This window comes from Oryctolagus cuniculus, chromosome 12 (genome assembly GCF_964237555.1).
Source record: "Oryctolagus cuniculus chromosome 12, mOryCun1.1, whole genome shotgun sequence".
NCBI lineage: Eukaryota > Metazoa > Chordata > Mammalia > Lagomorpha > Leporidae > Oryctolagus > Oryctolagus cuniculus.
Genome location: NC_091443.1, coordinates 76,544,647 through 76,569,652, shown reverse-complemented (window position 1 = coordinate 76,569,652; position 25,006 = coordinate 76,544,647). Strand labels below are relative to the sequence as shown.

Below are 25,006 nucleotides of genomic sequence, written 5' to 3'. Positions count from 1 at the left end.
ATGGAAGCGAGCAGCAAGAATGCTGCCTTCTCCAAGCCAGGAAGAGAGTCATCACTAGAAATGGACCATTCCAGCACCCTGATCTGCAACTTGGCATTCTTCAGTGCTGTAAGGACATAATCTCAGTTGTTGTTTTTTTTTTTTTTTTTAAGCCATGTAATGTATTGTGTTTGATTATGGTATCCAAGGAGATAGCCAAAGACTTTTCATGTTCATCTGACTGGGGATTGATTGGTGTACTGATGGAGGTGCCAGAGGCTTCTGTTTCCTCTGCTCTGGCATCCTGTTTTGTTCCTCCTGTTTACTTTCTGTTTCCCTGAGACTCCTTCTCAGACTGTGTGCATCCCGCAGGTCAGCTGTGATCCACTGCTATTATTTTGGAGCCCTGTTGAGGCAATGATAATGTGTTAAGGAGGAAAAGTATTGTATAATCTGATAATTGATCTCGGTCTTTGAGTGGGTTTATGCCCCTGAGCTGTGACCTTTCCAAGTGTTTCTTAGCTCTGGGTCTATTTCAAAATGATTCTGTTTCTTCCTGCCAGAAACATGAGGGGATTTTTCTTGGCTCTTCACCAAGGCACCTGATAGGGTGCAAGCTTGTGCCTCCCATGGTTTCTGCTTTAGATAACCCGATTGCATCTGTGATTCTCTGCATTCACCTCAGATTTCAGGGTGTGATTTTGTCTGTGAACCTGAACTATCTGGTAAATCTGAGGAGACTCATAATTGTCAGTTGCTTCCAATTTTGCCTTGTGGTGACTATGGGAGTGACGATTCTCAGGCTCTTTACAGATCAAAGCTAAAACCAGAAGTTGGTATTTCAGTTTTGCTACAGAACGTTGTAGTAATTAAACTTTGTCAAACATCTTCTACTCCTAACTGGGGCTTGGAAACCATATTTGTGGTATTTTTAAACCAGTATACCAATTGTTTTCTATAATTTCAAAATTTTGGCATGTATGACAAATACTTACACGAGATCAATGCCTATGTGTTAACTTATCTCAAAAGTCATTATATTCTCACAATTAATTTCTTAAAGCCTACAAAAATACTGCCTCTCCTAAAAGAAACAAAATATACAATGTGATGTGTTTGCCTTCTAATTATAAATTTAATATTCTTCAGTTTAAAAATCTAACTCAAGGTTAATAGTGAGCCAATTAACTAAAAGTTTCATTTAGATTGTAAAGAAAAAGTATTTAAAAATAAATTTTTACCTAATTAGACTAATGATTACATTAAAGCATTTATTTAATGAATATAATTTTTATAGGTACAACTTTAGGAATATAGTGGTTTTCCCCCCATACCCACCCTCCAACCCCCTACTCCTGTCCCACCTCATACTCCCTCTCCATCCTATTTTCATTAAGATTCATTTTTAATTAACTTTATATACAGAAGACAACTCTATACTAAGATTTCAACAGTTTGCACACACACACACACACAACATAAAAAGTACTGTTTTAGAACAAGTTTTTCAGTTAATTCTCGTAGTACAATTCATTAAGGACAGTGGTCCTACATGGAGATTAAGTGCACAATGACTTCTGTTGTTAAGTTAACAATTAACACTCTTATTTGTGATGTCAATGATCACCAGAGGCTCTTGAAATGAGCTGCCAAGGCTATGGAAGCCTTTTGTGACCACAAACTACATCAGTATTTAGACAAGGCCATAAGCAATGTGGAAGTTCTCTCCTCCCTTCAGAGAAAAGTACATCCTTCTTTGATGGCCCCTTCTTTCCACTGAGGTCTCATCCACAGAGATCCTTCCTGTAGGATATTTTTTGCCACACTGTCTTGGCTTTCCATGCCTGAATTGCTCTCATGGGCTTTTCAGCCACATCCAAATGACTCAAGGGCTGATTCTGAGGTCAGAGTGTTACTTAAAGCAATTGTCATTCTATGTGGACTGCTTCCCATGTTGGACATTCCCTCCCTTTTAATTCTGTCTATTATTATTATCAAGCACTTGATGCTATCTATATGGTCTCCTTAACACTTATTCCTATCTAAATGTTCACTTTAACACTTAATCCTATCTATATGTTCACTTTAACACCTTAATAACATAGTTATTATGAACAAAAGTATGTAAACAATATAGAAACAATAAGTGTATTATCAAGAAGCTGGAAGTATAATACATTTCAATATATTAAGTTTTCCCCATGGAACACTAGCTTTGTAAATTAATGCCATATAAGAAGTACTTCAGGCACAGGCAAAAATAAATGTATTTTACATTGTCCCACAGAGAAAGCAAGGTGATGGTGTGTGTTAATTTGGCTTTGAAAAAAACAAAATTACTTGTCATTGCTATGAAATGTCATCACAAATAACACACAACAGAAAACCTGGTAAAAATAAGAATTTATAGCTATTCATTTATCCAGTAAACCATTTTATTCATTTTCTGCTAAATTCAAATTAGGCAATTGCAAATAATCCGTCCTTACACATCTTTAATTTGATCATGAACAGTTACATCAAATTGTTTTATAGCATTAGAAAAGCCTTCCTACACTGGTCACTTCTCAAGACATATGTTTGATGGTAATTCAAGTGTTTAAATCCTTCGGCTGTGGGGCCAGCACTATGATGTAGTAGGCTAAGCCTCAACCTGCAGCACCAACATCCCATATGGGCACGAGTTAGTGGCCCAGCTGCTCCTATTCCCATCCAGCTCTCTCCTTATGGCCTGGGAAAGCACTGGAAGATGGCCCAAGTACTTGGGCCCCTACACCCACATGGGAGACCTGGAACAAACTCTTGGCTCCTGGTTTGGTCCAGCTCTGGCCGTTGCGGCCATTTGGGGAGTGAACCTGCAGAAGGAAGACCACTTTCTCTCTGTGACTCTGCCTCTCAAATAAATAAAATCTTTTTTTCTTTTTTTTATTTAGTAAATATAAATTTCCAAAGTACAGTTTATGGATTACAATGGCTCCCCCCCCATAATTTCCATCCCACTCGCACCCCTCCCATCTCCCGTTCCTTCTCCCATTCCATTCACATCAAGATTCATTTTCAATTCTCTTTATATACAGAAGATCGATTTAGTATATATTAAGTAAAGATTTCATCAGTTTGCACCACACAGAAACACAAAGTGTAAAATACTGTTTCAGTACTAGTTATAGAATTACTTCACATTGGACAACACATTAAGGACAGATCCCACATGAGAAGTAAGTACACAGTGACTCCTGTTGTTGACTTAACAATTTGACACTCTTGTTTAAGGCGTCAGAAATCTCCCTAGGCTCTAGTCATGAGTTGCCAAGGCTATGGAAGCCTTTTGAGTTTGAGACTTCGATCTTATTCCGACAGGGTCATAGTCAAAGTGGAAGTTCTTTCCTCCCTTCAGAGAAAGGTACCTCCTTCTTTGATGGCCCCGTTCTTTCCACTGGGATCTTACTTGCAAAGATCTTTCATTTAGGTCTTCTTTTTTTTTTTTTCCAGAGTGCCTTGGCTTTCCATGCCTAAAATACTCTCATGGGCTATTCAGCCAGATCCGAATGCCTTAAGGGCTGATTCTGAGGCCAGAGTGCTGTTTAGGACATCTGCCATTCTATGAGTCTGCTGTGTATCCCACTTCCCATGTTGAATCGTTCTCTCCCTTTTTTATTCTATCAGTTAGTATTAGCAGACACTAGTCTTGTTTGTGTGATATCTTTGACTCTTAGACCTATCAGTGTGATCAATTGTGAACTGAAATTGATCACTTCACTAGTGAGATGGCATTGGTACATGACACCTTGATGGGATTGAATTGGAATCCCCTGGTACGTTTCTAACTCCACCATTTGGGGCAAGTCCAATTGAGCGTGTCCCAAAATGTACATCTCCTCCCTCTCTTACCCCACTCTTATATTTAACAGGGATCACTTTTCAGTTAAAATTTAAATTTTAACTAAAATCTTTTTTCAAAAACAGGATACTTAGGCTGTTCCATTTCTTATCCTTCAAAAAATACCATGAAAAGGTTTATTTGGATTTTGAGAAAAAATACAAAAGTTCTTTAAAAGAGAAGAACTTAAAACATTCCACTTCACCCAAGGCTTTTGCTTCTACAAAACTTTCCCTTTTGTGGGTCTGGGTGCCTGGAATAAAAACATCGTGGCCAGCGCCATGGCACACTAGGCTAATCCTCTGCCTGTGGCGCCGGTACCCCAGGTTCTAGTCCCAGTCAGGGCGCCAGATTCTGTCCCAATTGCCCCTCTTCCAGTCCAGCTCTCTGCTGTGGCCCGGGAGTGCAGTGGAGGATGGCCCAACTCCTTGGGCCCTGCACCCACATGGGAGACCAGGAGAAGCACCTGGCTCCTGGATTCAGATCAGCGTGGTGCGCCAGCCACAGTGTGCTGGCTGCAGTGGCCACTAGGGGATGAACCAACAGTAAAGGAAGACCTTTCTCTCTGTCTCTCTCTCTTACTGTCCACTCTGCCTGTCAGAAAAAAAAAGAAAGAAAGAAAACATCATAAGGCTTCCCCATGGTTGGCACTAAACCAACAGCTGTTGAACTGAATGCAGTCCAAAGAAACCACTATCACACCTGGAGACAACTAGACTTTAAGGCGTCAGGAGAGAGTTGGGGGCAGCAGAGCCCTGCATATTCAGACCCTCAGGAAGGAGGAAGAAAGAACTAGTGGGTAACTGAGGAACTCTGTAGGGAGACATGAATGTCCATGGAGAGGGAGTGGAAGGAAGGAAGATTCACACCAGTGAACCTGAGAGAAGTGGGGACAAGTCACTGCTCACACAGTGCTCAGAGGCAGTCCCTCATGGGAGCAAAGCAGGCAACTGCTGCAAGTTTACAGAGGGTGAATGAATATAAGAACTGCTTGGCCGGCGCCGTGGCTCAATAGGCAAATCCTCCACCTAGCGGCGCCAGCACACCGGGTTCTAGTCCCAGTTGGGGCGCCGGATTCTTTCCCGGTTGTCCCTCTTCCAGTACAGCTCTCTGCTGTGGCCCGGGAAGGCAGTGGAGGATAGCCCAAGTCTTTGTGCACTGCACCAGCATGGGAGACCAGGAGAAGCACCTGGCTCCTGCCTTTGGATCAGCGCGGTGCACTGGCCGCAGCGCACCAGCCATGGCGGCCATTGGAGGGTGAACCAACAGCAAAAAAGGAAGACCTTTCTCTCTGTCTCTCTCTCTCACTATCCACTCTGCCTGTCGAAAGGAAGGAAGGAAGGAAGGAAGGAAGGAAGAAAGAAACAGATGTCAGGCCTGACTTTTCATCTAATCATGAAGTGGAAGAATCTGTGGCTTTTTGCCACAGGAGAGGATGTATTACCTCCACACCGACCAGGGCTAATGGGAGAGGGGTGTTCTTCACCAGAACCTGTCCAGGCACTGGGAGGTAGGAGAAATGGAAACCGCTTGAAGGTATGGATTTCTCATTTAGTCTGTGTATAAAAATCACAATTCTTTCATAATCTCAAAGAGTAGTGAAGACTCGTGTGAGGATTCCTGAGACCAGTGTCCCTGTGTCACCCTCAGGGGATGAGTAGGAGTAACAGTAGATATGGTGGTGTAGAGCTAGTTTCAGATCCCTAGGGTCTTCAGGGGTAGGCTGGTAGCACGGGTAGTGTCATTCTTCCCTAAATGCAGTACCCAACTCTCACCACTGCTAATTGTGTGAACTTGAATAAGCCATTGACCTTCTATCTAAAATGAGAATGAAATTATGTATCTCATACAAGTGCAGGAATCAACCGAGGTAATAAATGTGAAATTTTCTAGCATGTTTGTATGTACATAACAAATATTCATTTAATATATTTCCTTCTTTTCTATTGTGCAGTGAAGTAGCCTACCTGGAACTAATGTAAGGTTGTCAGATAAGACCTAAGTACCTTTAAATCTAACAAGCGGCCTATGAGTTGTGACAAAATAGATACAACCTGTGTTAGCTTAAAGGGCAATGAACGTCCTTGGACAGCTGTTGAGATAAATGCTGCCACAGGCCCCTTCAGACCACGGTGCCTCTGTGATGGTGGGCATAAAATGGTCAAAAAGGAATTTGTCCCTTGAGCTGCAGAAGTGGGAGGTAGAGACAAAGATAGAAATGTGCAGTAGCTTATGTGGCAAACTTATCAGAGTATTCTAAGGTCTTGCCTTGTGAAGGGTGATTTTAGATCCAGTTTCAAATCAGCTATTACTGTTTAAGCAAAAAGTTACTCCACAGCCAAAAGAGTGAAATTTATCAGTTCCCCTTCCCACTTCCTGAATGGGTAGCAGCTTAGGACTGTAGGAAAACAGCGAGCCCCAAGAGCATTAAGCTGGTAAGTCCTAGCACCAGACAGAACCAAAGAGGGAAGCCTGTTGAGTTAATACTGACTGTGGATATTTTACAAAGCAGATTATTAGGAGTCTGCATCCACTAGCAGTTTAACTGTAGTGATATTGTACCTCTGCCCCTGAGCTTTAGGCAGTTTGACTAAGGTATCATGGAAAGAGCGTGGGTTTATTTATTTATTTATTTATTTATTTTTGATAGGCAGAGTGGACAGTGTGAGAGAGAGAGACAGAGAGAAAGGTCTTCCTCTTCCGTTGGTTCACCCCTCAATGGCCACTGGGGCCAGCACGCTGCGGCCGGTGCACCACCTGATCCGAAGCCAGGAGCCAGGTGTTTGCTTCCTCCTGGTCTCCCATACAGGTGCAGGGCCCAAGCACTTGGGCCATCCTCCACTGCACTCCCAGGCCACAGAAGAGAGCTGGACTGGAAGAGGAGCAACCAGGACAGAATCTGGTGCCCCAACCAGGACTAGAACCCGGGGTGCCGGCACCACAGGCAGAGGATTAGCCTAGTGAGCCACGACGCCGGCCAAGAGTGGGTTTTAATCTCAGATCTGCCACTTAACATTTTAAGGCAATGGGGACAGGAGTTAGCAGCGCTGAGCTTTAATTTTCTTGACTAAGAAGTCAAAAATCCTTTAAGGGACTTTGTATAGAGTCAGTGAGTTGTTTTTAGCAAGTGCCAAGGGCAGTGCCTGACAGAAAGTAGAACTGAACACATCCCCCTGGTGGTGGCACACTAGCAGCAGCAATAGTACGGATAGAAGTGAAGCAAACATGGTTGGAACTGAACAAGGGCTCCTTCTGTAGGAGTCAGGAACTACAGCCTCCAAAGGAGTAAGTCCAAGATACAGTATTCCGGGTGGGAAAATAACCCTTAATCAATATACCCAAAGGACAGAATTAGGGCCAAAAGAGTAGCATGATCATGATCCGGAGCCAGCACAATGAAACGGAAACAAGCCGGGAGTGAAGTCCAATGTGTCTGAGAAATTACTGAAAAAATTGCTCAACAGAGAACCAGTCTAGATCACAGTTCTGACACCAGCTGACCACAGGACCCAACAAGTCCCCTCATTTCCTGCATCTTGTTTTCCCAATTGAAAAAGGACAGGATTGTACAGTTGCTTTGATGATCCATTTGAGCCTTAACCACTCTGACTGTCTTTTATCAACCATTGTAACAACAACCATGTGCTCCAGAGGCCAAGGAGACACCCTGACTCAGCCATGGGCAGGTCCAGCATCCCTGCTTCCACACAGAGCTTGGCATAAAAGTGACGCAGGCAAACGGGAAAGAGCAGAGGAACATGGAAGCAGCTTACCCTCAGACTTCACCTGAGAATCTGTGCCCAGCATTGGCAGGGAAGATAGATAACAGTACCCTGAAATGTTTTGTACACTTATTCCAAATATCCAAATGCTTTGACAAAGTCTAAGGCTTTCAAAGTCAAAACAAAACCAATTTTAAAGGAGAAAAATTCAGTGTTCAGGGTTTATGTTCCTCTTAAAAGTAAGATGGAGCCTGGAAATTTTTCCTCTGAGATTTCCACAACAGGAGAAAAACAAATATGACTTTTTTGACAAATAACCATTCTGTATTATATGATGACTAAAAAAAAATTGTCATAAAAACCTAATCTTGGGAAATACATACTGTGTCTGCATTAAATAGCAGTGATGGAAGCAGCATCTATCATTTCTGTCACTTCTACAGTTAATAGTTTTGCTAACAGTTCTATGGAAGAATACCAGATAGACCTGAACTGACATTTGGCTCTCTCCTTTTGGATGAGGCAAATTAAAGCAACTCTTGAATATGACGCAAAACAGACACTTATTGTTAAGGTTTTTGCTTGTTAATGCAACCAAAAGCCTGAGAAATGTGAAATATTTGTCAGTCCTTGCAAGGTTATAGTTGATACCAAGAGGAAATATTTCAAAGCAAACAGCAATGATATTTGTTGTCATAAGTAAAAATAAACAAATTCCTCCTTCCTGAGGCTCCCAAAGCCACAACCTGCAGCCCAGACCTACCAGTTGCTATATTGTACTTTTCTGAGGTTGATATTAAAGCTTTATGGTAATATAATAAATCTGTGTTATTTTTAAGCTTTTTATAAAGTAATCAATTGCTGTTTCATTAAATCTTTTCCTACAAGATTAGTTTTCTCAGGTGTTGTAGCTACATTGTTCTCCCTAGATTCTCTGGGTAATAGAAAACAGATGACCAGGGGCTGCTGCTGTGGGGTAACAGGTAAAACCGCCACCTGCGACACCAGCATCCTAGATGGATACGAGCTCAAATCTCGGCTGCCCTACTCCAATCCAACTCCTTGCTAATATCCTTGGTCCCCAGCCACCCATGTGGGAGTCCTGGATGAAGCTCCTGGCTCCTGGTTTCAGCCTGACCCAGCCCTAGCCATTGAAGCCATTTGGGGGAGTGAACAAACAGAAGATTCTCTCTCTCCTCTCTCTGTCTGTCTCTCTCTCTCTTTCTCTTCCCTCTCCCTCCCTCCCTCTCTCCCTCTCTCCCTCTCTCTTCCTCTCTGTAATTCTGCCTTCCAAATAAAATAAATATTAAAAAGATGACCAGAAGTTGTCTCTTAATAAAAATAATGGGATAATCTTCAGTGGAGAATACCATTCTGAATACTTGATAACCTTGATAGAGATCATGCTAATCCTTACATCAGGAATATTACACTACACAAAAACAGTCTGCCGGATATACTGATCAGACAAAGTTTTGGAAAGAGAGTGGGCCTCCAGCACCAAGCCTATTTTTGATAAATGTAGGTTATATGTCATTTAGCTATGTTGTATGTCTAAAGTTATTTCTCAAAGGACTGCTCTATATTTCAAGTCTTGCCAATGTGAATAATCCTCATTCCCTGTCATTATTGTAATGTATTATAAAATTGAATATATACACACAAACACAAATAGAAATAAGGACCTGGTCACATGAAATATTATGAATATTATAGTCCAGTAAACTTGAACTTTCACAAATTAAAAAAAAAACCCTAATTTCTAGACTTGCCAATCCCAAAGACAATACTGCGTTTTCATAGATAAATACAGTATAATATTGTACAGCCATGAACTAAAGGAAGATTTTGAAATAGTTCATAAATCAAAAACATTCAGGGTGTAGGCACTTAGCCTAACAGTTAAGATGCTTGCCTCTCACCATGGAGTACCTCGGTCCAATTCCTGGCTGTGGTTTCAGACTCTACTTCCTGCTAAGGCAAACACTAGGAAGAAATGGTGATGGGTCATACAATTCAGTTCCTGCTACCCACATGGAAGATCTGGATTGTGTTCAGGTCTCTGGGTCCAGTCCTGCTGCTGTGACCCTTTGGGGAATGAGCTAGCAGATATAAGCTCTTGTTCTCTCCCTCTACTTCTTCCATTTTTCTGCCTTTCAAATAAATATTTTTAAAAAAAATCAATTTTGTTAAATATTTAACACTTTCATTGTAATAAAAAACAGCTGACATTTATTAAACATAAAAAAGCTGGACTTTGTATCCAATGCCTTAAAAGGCATTGTCCTAATAACAGTCTGCAACCTTCAGAGGTAAATATTATGTTCACCCATTTCATAGAAGACTTTTCCCACAATTGTGCATGTTCTGAAAATCCTCAAATCCAAGGGCCATAACCCTACCACCTATGGCCTTTTTTCCTGAACCCTCTATGCTGGGTCTGTGCTGACTCTTCTATCAAGTCTTGCAAAGGTTGCTCAGAAGACAGCAGAAAGAAATTAACCTCCAAAACACCACGCGGCTTAGAGGTGTCATGCATAGCCCTTCTTGGTGATAGTTCTATATAATGAAGTGGGATAATTCACTTTTTGGAAAGACACTGAAGGATTTTTTGAGAACGTGAGCCCTCTTAATGCTTTCCAACCTCTTTGTGGAGAAATAGTGTGAGTTTGGATAAAAAATAGGGGACAATAATTGTGACAAATATATTATGTTCATGTTAGATGTTAGTAATAGGAGAAGCTGGATATTGGGTATCTGGGAACTCACTGTTCTACTTCACAACTTTTGTAAATTTAAAACTATTCTGTAAAAATGTTAAAATAAATGAATAATACTCCCACCACCAAACTAATAAGGTTACTGGTTAAAAACTCTGTAAGTGACAAAATCCAACTTTTCAATCCTCACTCTCCCATGACAAAAGGGAACTGGCTGAAGAACTGTGTGATCTGGTGCTTAAAAGCTCTGGTTGGAGGCTGGTGTTGTGGTTAAGCCGTCACTAGCAGCACAGTATCCCATATGGGCACTGATTCGTGTCCCTGCTGCTCCACTTCCAGTCCAGCCCCATAATGATCTGGGAAAAAGCAGTGGAATATGATCCACATACCTGGGTCCCTGCCACCAACATGGGAGATGCAGATGAAATTCCTGGCCCCTGGGCTTCTGCCTGGCCCAGCGCTGGCTGCTGCAGTCATTTGGGGAGTGGATCAGCAGATGGAAGATCTCTCTCTCTCTCCCTCTCTCTCTCTAACTCTGACTTTTAAAATAAATAAATAAATAATCTTACAAAAAAAAAAAAAGCTCTGATTTGTGGCTAAAATCAGATGCCCAACACTGGACAACTGAACTGTGACCAAGGAAGAGGATCTAGAAGAAGCTGATAGCCCCTGTTCATGCTATGAAGAATGCTCTTTACCTCATCATTCTTGTTCATGCTCAGCTGCCTTAACGTGTGAAAGTGAGATATGGGTAAGCAGAACTTCTTCAATATTTATATGACTCTTTAAATTTCTTTTTTTTTTTTTTGATAGGCAGAGTTAGACAGTGAGAGAGAGAAAGGTCTTCCTTCTGTTGGTTCAACCCCAAATGGTTGCTATGGCCAGTGCGTTGCACCGCTCTGAAGCCAGGAGCCAGGTGCTTTCTCCTGGTCTCCCATGTGGGTGCAAGGCCCAAGGACCTGGGCCATCCTCCACTGCACTCCCGGGCCACAGCAGAGAGCTGGTCTGAAAGAGGAGCAACCAGGACAGAATCCGGCACCCTGACCGGGACTAGAACCCGGAGTGCCAGTGCCACAGGCGGAGGATTAGCCAAGTGAGCCGTGGCGCCGGCCAATGACTGTTTAAATTTCAAATGTCTTCAGAAATTATAACACAGGTGCAGGACAAGACATATAAGTTCAAGATATTATTAACAACCACTTTAACAATATCGGACAGGGTGCTGTAGCAGACTCAAGCACTATTTTCAGCTCTCTTAGTCCCTAAGTATGGAAACTTGGGTAGGCAGTGATCTCTCCAAATGGCCATGATTACTATAAGTTTCTAAATAAAGAACCTAGACACATCCTAAATTCCATTTCTCCCATTTCACAGAGAATGAAACCAGTTAGGTTTAAATCACACACACACACACACACACACACACACACACACACAACACCAACTTCTCCAAGAAGCTTAGAAGAGTTAGCAGAGCCCTTGAATGATGGGCTTATTTCCTTGCTAAATCTCAGCCACTGCTGAAAACTCGACCGGAGCTGTGATGCATTTGACAAAGCAAGCATTACTTGGGGCAGTAGAGAAAAAGGATTGCCTCTTTGCTATTCCATCCACCTCCAATTCAGCCCCAAGTTCCTTTTCTCCTGATATGTTTTTTTTTTAATCATCTTCCACGTTCAGACTCCCTAACAGGCTTCTTCTTTTATTCATGAACATTAAAACCAAGCCATTGTTATCCTAAAACCCACTTGGGTAGTCTCGAAGGGAAGTCACACTGGCATTAGAAGGGCAGAGAGCAATGCCTTCATCTTACTTTCTCCATTATCTGCAGCCATGACTTAAGGGAAAGACTCTCTAACACTTTCCTTTGTGATGATTTCTGTGGGGAAAATGAAGGGGGGGACAAAAGAGCTTGCTTTTTGAAAGAGAGAAGGAGGTCTCCGTTAATCCCTGGTGGAAATCCTCTCATTTCAAGAGCAGGACAGGTTATCCTGATAATAGACCCGGATTTGGTCTCCAGAGAATCCCCCAACCGACCTCACAGGAAGCTTCCTGAAGCCGAAGCCTTTTCACGCTGTCACCAAAATGCTGCCTGGAAAACCAGATTCGCAGTTCAGGAATTCCTCAGGCTGTTTCTGGAACTCTTTGGAAAACAACTGCGAAACTGCTGAAACACAAATTGACTTCTTTGAAATGGAAGTGATTGGTCATTATAGTTTATTCTGTATGAATATTGATTTACTGTCCAGTTTCTTCACTCTCTTTAATACAGTTTTCTCAGCAGCTTTCTAGTTCTCAGATCTGAGGATAATTACCGTTTATCAAAGGCTCTCATTCTGCCATTTGCAGACTTGCTTTGTTCCAGAGAGAGCTCTGGAAAATGTCTCCCAGAGGGCCTATCTTTTAATTCCAGCTTCGTTTCTCCCCAGCCATTGAATGGAACCCGGTCACCGCCCCAAGTGTGGAAAATGGATACAGTAGTCACCCTACTTAATTCACGGCATCTGGAAGCAGCCACACCATGGTTGCAACAAAAATGTCAGTCACCTTTGAGAAACTATTTTGCCTGAAAACAAAGAAGAAAAATCACACACACACACACACATGCAAAACAGATACACACAATCACAACACATACATACACTGATTATATACATTTATGCAGCATGAGAAATACATTTTAAACATTTTCATTATACCTGATTTTTTACATTATGTGGTTTGCTTCTATTTTTATTTTCATTTTAACAAGGGAGCTAGCATTTGCTTCTAAAAAATCTAAGTATAATTAAAAGAGCTGTATGAACCAAGTTCATTTCTTACTGATCATGATGAATACAAATGCTAATTCCATACATACATTTGACATAAAAATTGAAGATAAAAAAATTGAAATCATTTGAAAATCTTAGAAGATTGCTTTCATTGCTTAGAAAAATAATTTTTAGTTTTCGGATATGCTTTATTTTATAAAGGAATCAAAGTGAGTATAATATGTATTCTTTTTTTTTAAAGATTTATTTATTTGTGTGAAAGTCAGTGTTACAGAGAGAGAGAGAGAAGGGGAGACAAGAGAGAGAGAACAATCTTTCATCTGCTGGTTCACTCCCCAGATGTCTGCAATGGCTGGGGCTGGGCCAAGCTGAAGTCAGGAGCCAGGAGCTTCTTCCAGGTCTCCCATATGGGTAGCAGGGGTCCAAGCATATGGGCCATCTTCTGCTGCTCTTCCCAGGCCATTAGAAGGAAGCTGAATTGGAAGAGGAGCAGCCGGGACATGCATCAGCACACACATGGGATGCTGGTGTTACAGGGGACAGCTTCATGGGCATAGCACAATACCAGCCCTGCATGCCAAGCTTTCTTAATAAAAAATATTAGACGGTGACTCTCATTTCCAGCAGAGTCATGTCCTAGTTTTATTTACTTGTTCAGAAGCAAAAATTATTTTAAAATTATATAAAGTCAAAGAACTCATAAAAAGAACATACAGTAATTGTCTCACTATTTTATTTATTTGAAACATAGAGACAGAGAGAATCTCCCACCTGTTAATTTATTCTCCAAATGCCCGAGTCATCCAGGAATTTGCCAGGCTGAAGTCAGAAGTCAGGAATTCCATCTGGGTGTCCCACATGGGTGACAGGGCCACAGCCAATTGAGCTATCATTTGTTGCTTTTTAGGATGCTCATTAGCAGAAAGTTGGAACCAGGAGTGGAGCTAGTTCCGGATTCCAAGCATTCTGCTATGGGGTACAGGCATTCCAAGGGGTAGCTTAACCACCTGCATGAAATGCCTGGCCAACTTTTCTAAAAGTCATCCATCACTTTAGATATCAAATGTCCTTCTACATACACTTTCTTTCTTCAGAGGTTCACTTACTGGTTGGTTCCTTGCATAAAATAGCATTAATCCTTTAGCCATGCATGAAACACAACAAAAGTAGTTTTTTCCTTAAATGATTTCAGAACCAGATTGAATTGAAAATATCTTGATTCAGGGTACTCAGCTCTTCACTTCCATTTGTCTTTTTTCAGGAAAGCTTCCAAATTCTCTTTACTCTCAACAAGTACTGTATGATGACCAGGAGTATACAAAGAATAGCACAAGAACCACTTGCCTGGAAACAGGAGCTCTTCAGGAGGCAGTAGGTTTGGCTGCACTGAAATCCCAGCAAGCCTTATGGCCACATGGGGGACAGGTCATTCCTTTAACAGGCCCAGTCTGACAGAGCACCACATCACAGATTTAGAATGTTGGCGGGTGGAAGGAATACAAATTCCTCATGCCCAACTCTGAATCACAAAACCTGGTACCCAGAAACTAAAAGTTGAGTACGGCAACAGGAAAAGCTGTGTGTGAAAATGCATTGTAAAGCCAGAGTGGTCATCATACCATACCTCCTAACAGAAGTTAGGGTCCATTTTTCTCGGGGAGGAACTGAGAGGAGTCAAATGAGTTGATAGGCAGTCAGGTTTGGTCCTGGTGGAAACCAGGGATGCAAAATGCTTGCTTTCCCCAAAAGTTACCTTTATCAAGGTCAAAAGTGCCTGTTCTACTCCTTGGGAGCTCCCAGTTTTATCATGAGAATGGAAAGGGAGTAGAAATTCCATCCTTCTGAGCTTACAGTTTGTTTTGCTGTAAAACCAAGTTACTTAACACACCAATGTACCCATGTGGGAGAACTGAAAGAAGCTCTGGCTCCTGGTTTCTGCCTGGCCCAGCCCCAGACATTGAGACCATTTGGGGAGTGAACCAGCAGATGGAACATTTATTGCTCTCCTTCTCTGTAACTCTGCCTTTCAAATAAATAAAATAAATCTTAAAAAGGAAGAAAGGGAGGAGGGAGGGAGGGAGGGAGGGAGGGAAAAAAGAAAGAAAATAAGAAAGAAGGTGGTCCAGAGGAGATATTTACAGTGAACACAGATGAACTTTCTAAATTGACAATAGATTTCAGTTATCATCCAACTCCAAACCATCATCACAACCAAAGCATGTTCAGTACAAAGACTGAAACTGCAGTGACCAGAAAACAAAAGGAGACCAATGTTTTCAGAAGACAAGTTTCATGGATAATCAACCATAAGATGGAACCATACTTAGCACTAAAGAGAAAGAACTATGATACAAATGACCCGAATGAATCTAAAATGTTTCTATATTAAACAGAAGGGTAAGTCACAAAAGAATACCTTCCATTAATATGAAGCTCAAGAGCAATCAAGTGGACCAGCAAAGACAGCCTGGCTGCAATGGGTGGTGCTGAACCTGCCATTTGGGGAGTAAACCAATGGAAGGAAGACCTTTCTCTCTGTCTCTCTCTCTCTCTCACTGTCTGTAACTCTACCTGTCAAATAAAAAAAAAATTTTGATATGTTGTGTTGTTGTCTTCATTTGTTTCCAGAAATTTTTTGATTCCTCTCTTTATTTCTTCTATGATCCACTGTTCATTCAGGAGCATGTGGCTCAGTCCATGTGTTTGGATATATTCTAGAGATTCCTGAGTTGCTGATTTCCAGCTTCATTGCATTGTGTTCTGAGAATATGGATGATATGATTTCCTTTTTTTTGAATTTGCTGAGACTTGCTTTAGGGCTTAGTATGTGGTCAATCCTAGAGAAAGTTCCATGCATTGGTGAGAAGAATGTGTATTCTGCAACTGTAAGATGAAAAGTTCTGTAGATATCTGTTAGGTTCATTTGGTCTACAGTGTCAATTAAATATGCTGTTTCCTTGCTGATTTTCTGTCTTTTTGATCTCTCTATTGCTGAAAGTGGGGTATTGAAGTCCCTCATTACTATTGTGTTAGAGTCTAAGTCTCCCTTTAAATCCCTTAACATTTCTTTTAAATAGCCAGGTGTCCTGTAATTAGGTGCATAGACGTTTATAATAGTTATATCTTCCTGTTGAATTGATCCCTTAATCATTACATAGTGCCCTTCTTTTTCTCTTTTCACAGTTTTTTTTTTTTTGTTAAAAGTCTATTTTGTCTGATATTAGGATGGCTATACCAACTCCTTTTCAGTTTCTTTGGTCATGGAATATTTTTTCCATCCTTTCACTTTCAGTCTGTTTGCAGATTTTTGGTGAGATGTGTTTCTTGTAGGCAGCAAATAGATGGGTTTTGTTTTATAATCCATTCAGCCAGTCTGTGTCTTTTAACTGGAGATTTGAGGCTATTTACATTTAAGATGACTATTGATAAGTAATGACTTTGCCCTGCCATAGTTCCAAATTTTTTTTTTTTTTACTTTGAACTCTTACTGAGAGATTTTCTTCCTTTCCCTTATTTCGTACTGATGACCATGTTTCTGTGTTTCTGTGTGCAGCACATCCTTATGTATATTTTGTAGCACTGGTCAAGTGGTGACAAATTCTCTCTTGTCTTTGGTTTAGCTGTAATATTTCCTGTGCTTTGTCTTCTAAGTCTGATATTCTTTCTTCTGCTTCACTGATTCTGTTGTTAAGGCTCTCCACTTCATTTTTTAATTTTTTCTATTGAATTATTCATTTCATTTTGATTCTCTTTAAGATCTCAATTTCATGGGAAAGATTTTCTTTCATGTTCTGTATGGATTTCAGTAGTTCATGCATTTGCTTCTTATTACTTCTATGTAATCTTATGATCAATTTTTTGAATTCCATATATTTCATTTCTTCCCTCTCATCATTTTCACAATCTAGTATTGAAGTGTTATATTATTTTGAGTGTGTCATTTTGTCTTCCTTATTTTTGTTTCTTGAATTGGTGCATTTGTTGTTTGGCATTTGTGAAGATACTCATTTCTTTCTTTTTCCCTCCCTCCCTCCCTCCCTCCCTCCCTTCCTTCCTTTCTATTTCTTTATTTTTGCTGCGGCAGATTTTATCTTTGTACTATGACTCTGTACATAAGTGGAATGTCTGTTTTAAGTGTTTCAGTGAATATCTAGAGGCTTGTAGTGGGTGTAGCCAGGGAGCTCTGTTCAGTTTTCCAGAGTTAAGGATGTGCCTCAGATGATACACACAGGTTTGGCGTGATAAATCTGCTCTCTTTCTTTTTTGATCCAGAAGGAAAATATATTATGCTCAGGTGAGCTCCTCTCTTCAAAGGAGACCAGTGCCTGAGTGCAAACCCTAGTGGGTATACTATTCGTCTGCTCTGTCTCAAGGACCACACAAAGGATCTGTGTAGTCCTCAGTGTAAATTCAGATTCTCCACTGATGTCTCTCACCAGATAACCAAGAAGCCCTGAGTGTGTAGAGTCTCCCACTGTGAAAGCCCAAAGTCACAGCCACATCGTGAGTCCTCCCACACACCCTCAGTTTTTTCAGTCCTGGCATAGAAGCCTCACATAGTCACAAGCTCCTAGCCCCCTGTTAGTTCTCCCCATCAGAGCCAGTGGTCATCCCTCAGATGGTTGCTGGGCATAGACACAAGCTGGCACAGCTGTTATGTTTGTCTAAAATGGTGCCTACTCTGTCCACTTGTTACATGTTGCTGTTGTAAAGTGATTGGGGTGAGACAAACACATCCATCCTTTTTGTTTTCCCTCTGCTAGTTTTGCAGGTACACTATCCACCAAGGGGCTCCAAGCTGGGTTCCCTCTAGGCTCTTCCTGCAGATTTATTGCCAGTGGTTTGGGCTTCTGTAATCTGGTACCACTTCATTTTCCAATGCTAGAGAGTAGGTAGGTCCTCGGCTGCTGCAGTTCTGAGTTGTGGGCATCCATGCCCTTCAAGTAGGTCCACCATGTACCTCTAATTTTGGTACTTTACTCTGCCATTTTATCCCAAACTCTTCCCTGAGACTACACTCTCTCCACTTTTTTAAACTGTCTTCTCATGGACTAGAGCAGTAAGCTCCCTCCCTACTCTTCTAAAGATCTCTATGATGAGAATTACAAAGCATTAAAGAAAGAAATAGAAGAAGACACAAAAAATGGAAAAATCTTCCATGTTCATGGATCGTAAGAATCAATCATAAAAATGTCCATTCTTCCAAAAACAATTTACATATTCAGGGTGATACCAATCAAAATACCAAAGACATTCTTCTCAGATCTAGAAAATATGATGTTGAAATTCACGTGGAGGCATAGGAGATCGCAAATAGCTAAAGCAATCTTATACAACAAAAACAAAGCTGGTGGCATAACAGTACCAGATTTCAAGACATACTACACGGCAGTTATAATCAAAACAACATGGTACTGGTACAGAAACAGATGGATAGATCAATGAAACAGAATAGAAACACCAGAAATTAATCCAAACATCTACAACCAATTTATATTTGACCAAGGAACTAAAACCAATCCATGGAGTAAGGACAGTCTCTTTAACAAATTGTGCTTGGAAAACTAGATTTCCACATGCAGAAGTATGAAGCAAGACCCCTACCTTACACCTTACACAAAAATCCACTCAATATGGATTAAAGATCTAAATCTATGACCCAACACCATCAAATTATTAGAGAACATTGGAGAAACCCCGAAAGACATTGGTACAGGCAAAGAGTTCTTGGAAAAGACCCCAGAGGCACAGGCAGTCAAACCCAAAAAGAATAAATGAGATTACCTCAAATTGAAAACATTCTGCGCTGCAAAAGAAACAGTCAGGAAAGTGAAGAGGCAGCCTCGAACAGGAGAAATTATTTGCAAACTATGCAACTGATAAAGGATTAATAACCAGAATATACAAAGAGTTCAAGAAACTCCACAACAACAAAACAAACAACTCAGTTAAGAAATGGGCCAACGACCTAAACAGACATTTTTTTAAAAGAAGAAATCCAAATGGCAACAGACACATAAAAATGTTCAGGATCACTAGCTGTTAGGGAAAAGCAAATCAAAACCACAATGAGGTTTTACCTCACCCCTGTAAGAATTGCTTTCATACAGATATCAATAAATAACAAATGCTGGTGAGGATGTGGGAAAAAAGGTACCCTAATCTACTGTTGGTGGGAATTTAAAGTAGTAAAGCCACTATGGAAGACAGTATGGAGATACCTTCAAAAATGTGAATATAGACCTACCATATGGCCCAGCTATCCTACTCCTGGGAATTTACCAAAGGGAAATGAAATCAGTAACAAAAGAGCTTTCTGCATCTCCATGTTTATTGAAGCTCAATTCACAAAGGCAAAGACATGGAATCAACCTAAATATCCATCAACTGAAGACTGGATAAAGAAATTAGGGGACATGTACACTATGGAATACTACTCAGTGGTTAAAAAAATAAATCTGATCAATTGCAATAAAATGGATGAATCTGGATAATATCATAGTTCGTGAAAAAGCCAATCCCAAAGGGACAAATGCCACATGTTCTCCCTGATCTGTGAGAACTAATAGAGCACCTAAAATGAAATCTGTAGAAGTAAAATTGACACTTCAAGAAGGATGACTTGAGCTGCCCTTGTCTTGACTGTCGAGGAACAGTTTTTTGTTTCTTTTTTCAGTTTTTTTCTTCTTACTATTTGTTGAACTCTTGACTTAACATAGAGTTAATCATATGGGTATAAAGAATTGAAAATAGATCTCAGCAAAAAAAAAAAAGAGTGAGAATAAGAGAGGGAGGAGGAAGTCTGCAACTGTAAAGCTGTATAGTTCTGCATACATTCCTACGAATTTATTTCTCAGGGTACACTTTAAAAGCTTGTCATGAGCCTCCAAATCCCATTAAACTTGATGGTAGAAATGCCATCTTAATTGTTAAAGTGACCATATTAAGTGTTCAAGTGAACATATAGATAGGATAGATATAGATAGTGAACATATAGATAGGATATAGATAAGTGTTAAGGATATAATATAAATAAGATCAAGTGCTTGGTAATAATAATAGAATTAAAAAGGAGAGAATGTTCCAACATGGGAAGCAGTCCACACAGCAGACTCATCTCTTTAAGCAACACTCTGACCTCAGAATAAACCTTTAAGGCTTCCTGATCTGGCTGAAAAGCCCATAAAAACATTTCAGACATGGAAAGCCAAGTCACTGTGGCAAAAAAATGTTCTGCATGAAGGATCTGTGAATGAGACCACAGTGGAAAAAAAGTGGCCATCAAACAAGGATGTTTCTCTAAAAGGAGGAGAGAACTTCCACTTTGCTTATGGCCTTGTCCTAATACTGATGGAGTTTGTGGACTCAAAAGGCTTCCATAACCTAGGCAGCTTATTTCAAGAGGCTCAAGTGGTCAATGAAGTCATACGTAAGAGTGTTAACTGTTAAATTAACACAGGAGTCACTGTGCACTAACTCCTCATGCAGGGCCTCTGTCTTCAATGAGTTGTATTGAGAGTTAACTGTAAAACCAGTTCTCAGTTTTGTGTGTATGCAGATTGTTGAAATATTTTCTTAGTATAGAGTTGTCTTCTGTGTACAAAGTTAATTGAAAATGAATCTTAATGGAGAATGGGACTGGCAAAGGGAGAGGGAGGAGGAGAAGGGGTGGAAGTGTGGGTGGGAGGGATGGTATGTTGAAAGAATAACTGTATTCCTAAAGTTGTACTTGTGAAATTTTTATTTCTTAAAACATAAATTTAAAAAAAGAAATAGGACATTTTAATTTTGAGAAGGGCTCATTTGAGACAGTGCCTCTCTGAGAGTCAATTGAAGTTCACTCCTTGAGCTCTGAGCTCTCTATTGAATCAGAAAAACAAAAAACAAAAAATTCCAGTGCATTGACAAGTTAGTTTATTACCATACTGTCAAAATGTCTGTGTGATATTGGATTTCAAAATGCAACAGGAGCAAAAGTTAAAAATAATCGTGAATAATTCAGATCACAGCAGGTATGTCAGACCAGGAGGAGATATTTTATCTTGAATGGGAAAGATTATTTAGCACCAAAGGTCATTATGTGGGACTGAAGCCAAAGAGAAGCATTTTAGAAAACTTACCCTGTGCTCAGATATCTGAAAGAACATCTCATGGAAATTGACATTGTGTACAGAATTAGTGTCCTTTTCTCACCACTACTTGTTCCAGCATCTGTCAGACTGCTCTCTGTGGACTGCCTGCCACGCAGTGGCATTGTGTGACATACACTGGTGGCAAGGCATGACCCCACAGCTGCAGGGCTTGCATGAAGAATGTGACCACAGAAAAGATGGAGAACTCAGGATAGGGTTGAACTGTGTAATGCAGACCATAAGGACCATTGCAGAAGTATAAGCACATATGCCAGAGGCAACATATTGGAGGTGGGGGAGGCAGGAGAAGGAGCACTAATTTCTTGTTTCTCAATTCTCTGCTCAATGTTATACAACACTGCTACATCCACCATCCCGCAGTGCAGCTCCCATCACTCCACTTTTTAGCTCAAACACTTCAGTTGCTCCCCAATGATTTGCTTACTTGAAAATCTTTGTCCTGACATTGCATTGGCCTCCAAGACACCTTACCTGCCTCCTCTTCTCCCAATTCAAGTGCCTTTTGGGTCCAGGCAGACATGATAAAATGTGTGCAACCTGCCATAAGATCACAGGGATTAGAAAGTCGAGGCAGGACAGATTTTAAGTCCTTCAGATAAGAAGTAAAAGAAAAATATTGTGGTAGCCAAGTACAGTAAGCCTGTCATCCACACTGAACCTGCTGAGCCGCCACACTACATTCCAGAAAAGTGGAACAAATCTCTTGCCTTGAGCACTGTCTTTCCCTCCCTTTACTGTGTCTTGCTTTTCCTTCTGCATTGAATGCTCATAGATCCACATATTCACTGTCAAGGCCAACCTGATATCTACTTCCAATAAGAAGCCTCTCAAATTCCTTCAAATCATATCTCTTTTCAAATCTCATAGCTATGGCAATTATATAACTTGTTCTTTTTAAGATAATAATTTGTGCACTTAAATTATCTTCTTTACTAAGAAGGAAACTGCTTGAGATTAGAGATGTTCTTACTCATCTCTGAGTAGGTTGTGTTACCCTTAGCTGGTGTTCAATGCGTTATTTGATAAATTGAATTGAAAATGTCACATGAGAGAATATTTATTAAAGGGTTGCTCAAGTTACTTAAATGTGATAGGAAAAGTCATGTGCATATGAAATTATTTTTTAAATCAGTCACATGGCAATTCAAGAAATGGCAAGACAACATATGTGGAAGTGGCAAGCTAGTGGTACCAGCAGTAAGTTTCAGAGGAAGGTGAGACCACTGAGAACCAATCTGAATGGGAAAGGTTTAGGTAGAAAGGGATATGAGCTGGATAGTGAAGGCTACACAGGCTTTGGATATATAGGCTGGTAAGGGAAACGTTTCAGGGAAGAACAGTCTGATGTATGATTGACCTTGACAATCACAGGTCCTTTCTGGGTGAATGTTCTCTCATCTACATAATGAAAAACCCTAATTGGATAATTTCAGAAGTCCAAGTTCAACAATGTGAGTAAACGTATAGTACATGGTGTGCTTAGAGATGACACATCCAAAGGGTGGCATAGGAGTCAGCTGCAGCCTTGGAAAAGTTTAAATCTATTTAAGTCTCAGCTGCTCTCATCTTTAAAATGAGAATAATGCTAATAGCATCATCAGGCCATCAAAAGAATTAATAGATGAAGCATTAAAGTACTTTGAGCAGCACCTACCACAAAGTACATGCCCAGTAAAATGCATCTTTTATTTTATGACTCAAAGTATCCCCATTTGTGAATATATTAGAACACTGAGTTGAGTGTTCCCTGTTTACCCCAGAACATGGACTAGAACTTACAGATAAAGAACTGACAATAGCACATTCTGAAAATTCTTGGAAGAGCAGATACCCCTTTTATATTTTTTCAGATTACTAAGCCATCTCAACCACCAGCCCATCACAACCCTGTGAGGGGTGGAGAGGAGCAGGGAAACTCACAGATGAAAGTCGTCTACTATGGCAAGAGCTCTATGTTTCATATTTTTCCTATCCTCCCCCTGAAAGAGAAGGGGGGTTTCTCAATCTCCTCACTTATCTGAAGCCATGAGGAGCCTCCAGGATTCTCAGCACATGGGGAAACCAGTATCTCATCCCATGACTGGAATGTATACTTATATTTCAGAAGATAGATTTATTTATTTGTTTGTTTGAAAGGCAGAGCACTAGCCGGTGCAACGGCTCAATAGGCTAATCCTCCGCCTGCGGCGCTGGCACCCTGGGTTCTAGTCCCGGTCGGGGCCAGATTTTGTCCTGGTTGCTCCTCTTCCTGTCCAGATCTCTGCTGTGGCCAGGGAGTGCAGTGGAGGATGGCCCAGGTCCTTGGGCCCTGCACCTGCATGGGAGACCAGGAGAAGCACCTGGCTCCTGGCTTTGGATCAGTGCAGTGCGCTGGCCACAGTGGCCATTGGGGGGTGAACCAACGGCAAAAGGAAGACCTTTCTCTCTGTCTCTCTCTCACACTGCCCATTCTGCCTGTCAAATAAAAATAAAAATAAATTACAAAAATAAGAAAAGCAGAGCAGTAGAAAGAGGGAGAAAGAGAGAGGGATAGCTCTTCTATCCACTGATTCACTCTTCAATTGGTCACAAGAGCCAGGCCAAAACTAGGAGCCGGGAACTCCCTCCTGGTCTCCAACATGGGTGGCAGGGGCCCAAGTACTTACCACATGATCTGCTGTATTCCCCAGCACGTTAGCAGAGAGCTGGATCAGAAGCAGAGCAGCCAGGACTCAGAATGGCCCTCCAATATAGGATGCCTGCATTGCAAGCAGCAGCTTAACCCCCGCACCACAACGCCGGGTCCTGAAAATATGGTTTTGTAGATTGCCAGATAGTTTGGCTTCTGGACTTTTTTGCACTAAGAAAACTCATAAAAGAGAAGAAAGGGAATAAGGGATTGTAGGTTTGTGAAGCCACCACAGTGCGACAAGGTAAGCAAGGTTGCTGCGTGAGTTTCCTGTGAGTCAGATGGACCTCACAGAAGAGGAGTCAGGTTGAGTGCCTTTCATGCCACAGGGTGGGGGACACTACTCTGTTAGGGAATGAGACAATGGTAAGACATAGGTCTGAGCACAGCGAGCCTCGGCACCCCTGCGAACAAGGCACTGCCAGTGGCCTCGGTGCCAGGCGCCCGCTGCATGCTGCTCACCTCTGCCATGGCAACTGCAGGCAGCACTGTGGGGACGCTGCACATGAGACCTGCTCTGCTTTCAGTGTGTAAATTCACAGAGAAACAGGAACAGATAGAAATAGAGAATGATATTGGAACAGCGGGAATCAGCTATTTTGCACAGGGAGCTTTGGGAGATGTTGTTTATTATAGTCTGCCTCAGGTTGGGGCAAAATTGAAAAAACAAGATGAGTTTGGTGCTTTGGAAGGTGTGCAAGCTGCTAGTGAACTCTGTTCTCCTCTAGCAGGAGAAGTAACTGAGATTAATGAAGCCCTTGCAGAAAACCCAGGACTCGTCAACAAATCTTAGTATGAGGATGGTTTGCTGATCAAGATGACACTGAGTAACCCTTCAGAACTAGGTGAGCTCATGAGTGAAGAAGCCTATGAGAAATACCTAAAATCTATTCAGGAATGAAAGTGGAACCCTTACGAACTAGTATGGAATAATTTAATCCAGCACAGTTATCTTAAATTAGCAGTGGACAGGACTTAAAATAACAACTTTTAGCAATATTGATGGGAAGAGATACTACTTTCAATTCTGCTACTGGGAGAATATACCCCCTAACTTTGAAACGATTGCAGTTGAACACAATATGCATCTTTTTCACAGTACTTTGTGAT

The 25,006-nt window shown here is 41.1% G+C and overlaps 1 pseudogene; it reads left to right on the top strand.

Annotated features, from left to right (window-relative positions):
• Positions 1 to 24,797, top strand: LOC138844803 (glycine cleavage system H protein, mitochondrial-like; annotated as a pseudogene).
• Positions 24,798 to 25,006: the final 209 nt, after the last annotated feature.